Source organism: Panthera onca, chromosome E1, assembly GCF_046562875.1.
Source record: "Panthera onca isolate mPanOnc1 chromosome E1, mPanOnc1 haplotype 2, whole genome shotgun sequence".
Lineage (NCBI taxonomy): Eukaryota > Metazoa > Chordata > Mammalia > Carnivora > Felidae > Panthera > Panthera onca.
The window spans coordinates 49,052,232-49,059,430 of NC_138352.1; positions in this window are offsets into that span (position 1 = coordinate 49,052,232).

Genomic DNA, 7,199 nt, shown 5'->3' on the forward strand with positions numbered 1-7,199 from the left:
TGTCCCAGGTGTTCCCATGGCTAACTGGGAGATGTGGCTTACTGCCACTGCTCAGCATCATTAGAGAATAATGTATTGCATATAGCTAGCTGTGGAAAAGATCAGAATTAAAATTTTGAAGTACATTTTCTGCGGAATGCATACCACGTTTGCAACACTATAAAGTTGCAAAATTGTAAGTTGCACCATGGTAAATCAGGGAGCTTAGCTATATACAAATGATTAAAATATATTACAGGACTGGGATGCCTAAGTGGCTCAGTCAGTTAAGTGTCCAACCCTTGGTTTTGGCTCAGGTCATGATCTCACAGCTTTGTAGGTTCGAGCCCTGCATCAGGCTCTATGCTGGCAGTGCAGAGCCTGCTTGGGATTCTCTCTCTCTTCCTCTCTCCCTGCCCCTCCGCCACTCATGCTGCCTCTGTCTCTCTCAAAATAAATAAGTAAACTTTAAAAAAAAATTTAAAAATATAGGACAACATAGACTGATTTCTCTGTTTCCTAAAGGTAAATGTTTACTTATCACGTCCTTTAAGTGAGACCAATAAAGCAATGCAATCCAATCGTATCTTAGTTTGGGATGCTATAACAAATTACAATCAAGTGGGTGGCTTAAGCAACAATCATTTATTTCTCACAGTACCAGAGGCTGTGAAGTCTAAGATCAAGGTGCTGGTACCAGCAGGTCCAGGGTCTGGTGAGGACCTGCATTCTGGTTTACAGCCAGCCATTTTCTCCTTGTATCTTCACGTGGTGCAGGACAGAAAGTGAAAGCAAGCTCTGTATATCTCTTCATCAGAGTTTCACCTTCATGATCTAAGTATCTCCTAAACATCCATTTACAAAATATATCATACTGAGAATTAGGGTTTCAAAATCGGAATTTTGAGGGGAGGGAGTATACATTAAATCCGTAGCAAATGGGTTACTACAAATAAACCCTTGGAAATATCTGGCATACTTCTGGAATTACTTTAGACGTCTTTCCATTTGCTCTCTTTGTCCCCCCTGCACCTAAGCTTTCCTAATACCTGGATCCCATACATTGGCTTCTACAGTCTGCCCAGGTCCTTTGCCCTGGCAAGCAAATTTGTGTTTCACCAGTTGAACTTTGACAATTTTAATGCTACTTGGCCCTAACCTGACCCTTGCTAACAAAGAAGAAGAGATGTACTCCCTTAAGCCCGCCAGACCCATGATGTGTTGTGCTTCAGCCTTGTCCACCATTTCTCAAGCCCCCACTTGATATGGAAGATGAATGGGACACACAATTCCATCTCTGCTACTATGGAAAAGAGAAGAAAATGACATCCTCTTGGGAGAAAATTGAATGTCAGCCATGGAAGCAAACTTAGCGATCATGGATTTAGCCTATAACAGTTGATGAACATGACTGCAGTGATTCTAAGAGAAAAGACATGAGGTCAATAGAGTCAATAGACGGAGCTAAATATTTCTCTGTAGTCTCTTGCCAGTGATTTACCAGAGGCAGCTCTTTTTCCTCATTTGTCTAGTGATGCCATTTTTAAATTAGACAATTAGCTACCAAGCCTCTTTAGACATTAAATGAAGGAAGGGGGTGCTAAAGACTTTTCATTTGACTAGGTATGACGCATTAGCATCTTGACTGTGTAAAACCAAGCAGGAAAGGGTGTTCCAATGCGCAGTCAATTTTAAGGTTGATATTTCCAAGGATGATTTCCCTCAACTTTATTTCAGAGATTGGTTGAGCACTTGAAATATAAATTTTCTTGAGAGCACTGAATCTAATAAAGAAGGTTGAATTCAAAATAGACTTGGTCCAGGAGTGAGAGCAATGAGGGCTTCAAACTGAAATGACTTCTTTATATTACCATTGGGTAAAGCTTCACATATCTAAATAAGCATCAAGGAAGCTCAAGGAAGACATGTAGTCCCTTCTAGACTATTGAAGTCCACTGTTCAAGAGACCTTTTGAGTCTCTCTCATGTGCCACACAATTTTCTAAGACACCTGTGCTTACAGGGCTTTTGGTGTATGTACCATCACAGCCCTGAAAGACTTTGAATGATTGAGAAGCATACAACAAAGCATTGATTGTGACATTATAAATTAAAAATGAATTTTTTTTTCTAAAAAAATATTGTCTTCTGGGAATAGGTAATAAAAGAATCAAGGGGAGATTAGTCTTCCTGGTAAATTTTCTGATGGTATTTACTTGTGTGACCATCATTTATTTTGACATAGGAAAATATCAGTGTTAAACACAATCAATAAGGTAAAAGAAACTTTTGAAAAAATAAATAATTTAATGGATTGATTGCCAGAGAGGACTGCAGAGATGAGACTTGCATTATGATGGTTTTGAACGCAAAGTCTTCTTAAACATATACTCAGTGTCCGTCACCATAAGGAGAGTGGGGCAAGGAGTTGCTTGACCTTTGGCATATCTTGCAAACTTTTTGCTTCTTTGAATAAAAGCTCATTGTTCTCCTGGCCTTGAGCCTACTTTAACTTCAACAGAAATGATTAGCAACCAATGAAACAATATCTGTTTATGAAAGCAATGCTGGAGAGCTACATGAATAACTCACCGGCTAGGCAGCTCTAGAGGAGCAATCAGTTGCAAGGGTGATTTACTATTTCTGCAAAATGCTCTAACTGCATTAATCTTTGCTTGGAACTGAGTCACTGCACCAAGTGACACAAGATATAAGTAGCTTCAGTCAGACACCGGAATAGAGTACTGTCAGACAACTTCCAGAGGCTACGATGAATCATCCTGCTACTTATTTTGAGCAGCCCCACAAATACAACAGGAAGGTAAAAAGCAATTCAGTGCCTTGGTGGAAGGTCTTGGACTCATTTAGATTTTTTTTTTTTTTTGCTTGTGCCTATGTAACTGTCATCCCTAAAATCAGAAAGGTCAAGGGAGAGATGGAGATATGAGTGGCTGGTGTCATTAAAGAGCTCTGCTAAGGCTTCTGCATAGTGCAACTCCAAAGATCACCACCCCTCCTGGCTTGGGCGACATGGAGTTTTATAACAGGGTGGCCCTGTTGATGTGACATTCTGGCACTCCACCAGAGTCCACTTAACATGTCCTTGAACTTAACTTTTATCTTGTCATACAGATATACTTGGATTTCCCAAACCTGTTCTATGTCTTCGTATTTATCTTTCATTGATATGTGTTTGTATCTATATATGTGCATGTGCAAATGCGTGTGTGTAGACCATGGTCAGGGGATACTTAACTCCCTCTCCTCACACTTCCACTCTAATGGAGGGAAAAGTGGAAGAAGCACTCCTGACATATCTTCTGTCTCTCACTCACTCCTCTCTGTCTTGCCGAGGGTGAGGGGGTATCATGCAAGTGGTTGGAATGGAGTCCATAATTTAGCACAGCATGAATTATGGGTAGATTATTGGGGAACAGGACATCCCATAAGCCAGAGATAACAAGATGGAGATGCATGTAGTTCTCTGTCTCTCCATTATCCCAAGGAGAGGCATGCCAGCTAGGTATCTGCTAAACCCAGAATGAGATCTGCTCCAGTGGAGGGACTCCCCCTACCCATTCCAACTACCCATGAGTGCCACTTTTTGTACTATAAGCATGAGAAAATTGCCTTGTCCATGGAAAAACACAGGTTACTTGGCACTGCACAGTCTGGATTTGTAGAGCTTGCTATTTATAATATTTTCCTGGAAAAGCCAACTACTCTGCACCTGAAACTTGAGGTCTGTGGGATGATACAACCCCACAGACCATGAAAAAAAAAATGGTCGCAGTCCCAAGGGAATTTAAACTTGAAGTTTCTTCTTTAGCTAGAAGAAAGGGGGAGTTCTCAGATTCTAGCTAGTTTGTTGTTTAAGTAGCATAGCGTCGTGTCTGGACAACTCTGCTTCTTGAATAATGTTCCTTAGTGGAAGAGGAAATATTTGTCTAATTGGTGAATTTGAAAGATACAGGCAGGGATGTATAGCTTAATACGTTCTGTTTTTTGTCTTCCTACAGGCTTAGTCTTTCCTTGGTAATAGGGAAAGTGCTCATGCAAGCACTTTATTTTTCAGGTGACACCGTGCTCTCTGGAAGTTTATTAGTTACCTATTCCTGCCTAACCAATTACCTCAAATCTTTGGTGACTAACATTTATTATCTAACAATTTCATGGGTCAGCAATTGGGGTTTGACTTATCCTCCACTTCATAGTCTCTCATGGGTTAAAATTAAGGTATTGGCCAGAGCTACAATCACCTCAGGCTGACTGGGAAAGGATTCACTTCCTAGATTACTCATTGTTAGTTGTTAGCTAGAAACCACTTTCGGTTTATTTGTGTGCCTTTCTATGTGGACCTCTCCATAGGACAGCTCTCAACAAGGCAGTTTGTTTAATCAGAACAAGCAAGCTGAGAAGAGCCAGGAAGAGAAAGAAAGAATAAAAACAAGATGCAAGTCTTTCTTTATAACCCAGTCTCAGAAGTGACGTCCTATACTTGCATTCTATTTATTAAAGGCAAGTCGGTAGGTCAGTCCACGCTCCAGGGGAGGGGATTACACAGAGGCATGAATATCAGGAGTGTACCAGATGCATACTGCATCTCTGGGAGCCACGTCAGAAGTTGTCTACCTTATGAAAGCATCAGAAAATGTTTCATGGCCACACATCTACATCACTTCACCCAGTATAGTCTTTATCAGGAATAAAGCTGGGTTTTTTTTTTTTTAATCTCCAAGCCTTTCACTCAGTTGGATTTAAATTCAGAGTGAGTGATAGCATCTTTGTTCCTACCTTTTCCTCTTCCTAGATTTTTTTTTCTTCCTCATCCACATTGATAAAACTTACTGGTTTTTCAAGACTCAGATTTAATTTCTTTGTCTTTAAGAATTTTTTATTGGGGCGCCTGGGTGGCGCAGTCGGTTGGGCGTCCGACTTCAGCCAGGTCACGATCTCGCGGTCCGTGAGTTCGAGCCCCGCGTCAGGCTCTGGGCTGATGGCTCGGAGCCTGGAGCCTGTTTCCGATTCTGTGTCTCCCTCTCTCTCTGTCCCTCCCCCGTTCATGCTCTGTCTCTCTCTGTCCCAAAAATAAATTAAAAAAAAAAAAAAAAAAGAATTTTTTATTAAGCTCCAAGGAGCCCAAACTAATACACACATTAGTTTTTGGAGGTATTATTTAAGTATGAAAGAAAAGAAAGCTAGAGCTATTTTCCTTGAACCTCAGTAGAAAAGCACTTAGAGGCTGGGGTGGGTATTTTATCAGTAAACTCCACTCCTAACCCAGCCCCTAAAGGTGAAACCTAAGGCACTCTTTTGTTTACATTTATTCTTTTTTACCTTGTCTTTTTTTGGATAGCTTTATTGAGATATAATGACATAAAACATTATATAAGTTTATGGTGTACAACATGATGTTTTGAAATATATATAGTGAAATTATTACCACAATAAGGTTAATAGATCCATCACCATACATAATGACTCTGTGTGTGTGTGTGCTGAGAATTTTTAGGATCTACTTTCATAGCAATTTTCAAGTATACGATACAGTATTATTAACTATAGCAACCATGCTATACATTGAATTCTCAGACCTTATTTATCTTGTAACTGAAATTTATGCTCTTTGACCAACATCTCCCATCTCCTCTACATCCCAGGCCCTGGCAACCACCATTCTACTTCCTGTTTATATGAGGTCAGTTTTTTGTTTGTTTGTTTTATTTTTCTAGATTCCACATGTAAGTGATTCCACATGCAGTTTTGTCTTCCTCTGTCTGACTGATTTCACTACCAAATTACATGTTTCTCCAGTGGGATAACCTCACTCCTTTAAGATGCAGTGACTGTGTTTGCTATGCCCTCTTCCTTATCCACACCGTGAGGTCTTGTAGTACTCCAGCTTTTGTGGGGTGAGCAGTGATGCTTGCCACTCCCAACTAAATCTGTTCTGGAAGGGGATGGAGATGGGAATTGGCTCCAGTTAATGTCCAAGATAGCTTTTTAGGTAACATACATTCTATACTCATACTGAGGGAATAATGTTTTGTTTATTATGTAAAACTTACTCAGATCTTAAGATGCAGCAGGACCTTATTATGGTGGTGTCTTTGATTTCTTGTCTGTTCAAGTTGGTGCCAGTTGTAATAATAAAGCACCTCCTTAGTTTTTTAATATCTGTTCTTGTTATTTTCATGAAACTGTCATGGATTCAGCAGTCCTATCCTGATGGATGAAATATGTGTGTGTGTGTGTGTGTGTGTGTGTGTGTGTGAAAATGATTGCCAACTCTTCCTACCATTTTAGCAAACAAACAAAAATAAAAATAATTAAGATATGTATTCAATGAAATAAGGTAAGGAGAGAACATGAAAGGGAATAGAAGGAAGAGTTTGATAAAGGGAAAAAACATAATATTGTAGGTGAGAAAATGAAAATAAACTTGAGTAATGAAATGCTTGTCTGGCAATGAAACTGTAAGATAATACATCAGTTCACACTTATAAATTTAATCTAGGCACCTACGTTAAATGGTCAATTTAAGGAAACCACAATTGCACAAAATTTTTTGAGGCATTTGATTAGATCTGTAATCAGGAGACAAAATTGAAAATTTATATTTCTAGATTTCACCCACACACAGTTTTATTTTTGCATTCCCATCAAATCTACAAGGAGCTCTTAATTTTTATGATAAAACAATTCCAGAACATAAGAAAAGTCCCCAAGATTATTTAGGTTATATTGCATGCATACTAAAAGCAGACACACAGACAGAATACTAGGGAAGACCAGAAGGTGAAGTTTTGGAATTGACGTCAGCACAGGTTATGAATGGCAGCTTGTTACAATGATGCTCTGCCCAACTGCTAGGGGCCAGATGAGAATGCAAAGTCTATTTGGACCTTGGCTAAGGAGATGATTTTTATTTAAATTTTGATCATGACATTGAAAAAGAAAGTGCCATTTAATTATTTGGATACATTCATTCTTTTGGCAGTTAGTTTATTTTATAAAAGAAAATATATACTTGATTCAATCCTTTTAATTCCCCCACATGAAAAAGGAAAGCTGTTATTAACCAACAGTGCATCTTACAACAGTGGGCATCTTAGAATCTGAGAAAAATGGCAGCAGAAGTGGTAAAGTCAGAAAGAAAGTTCAAAAGAAGCAGCCTTGGAGAACTAATTAAAATCTTACAAATGCAACTGAAGTAAAACT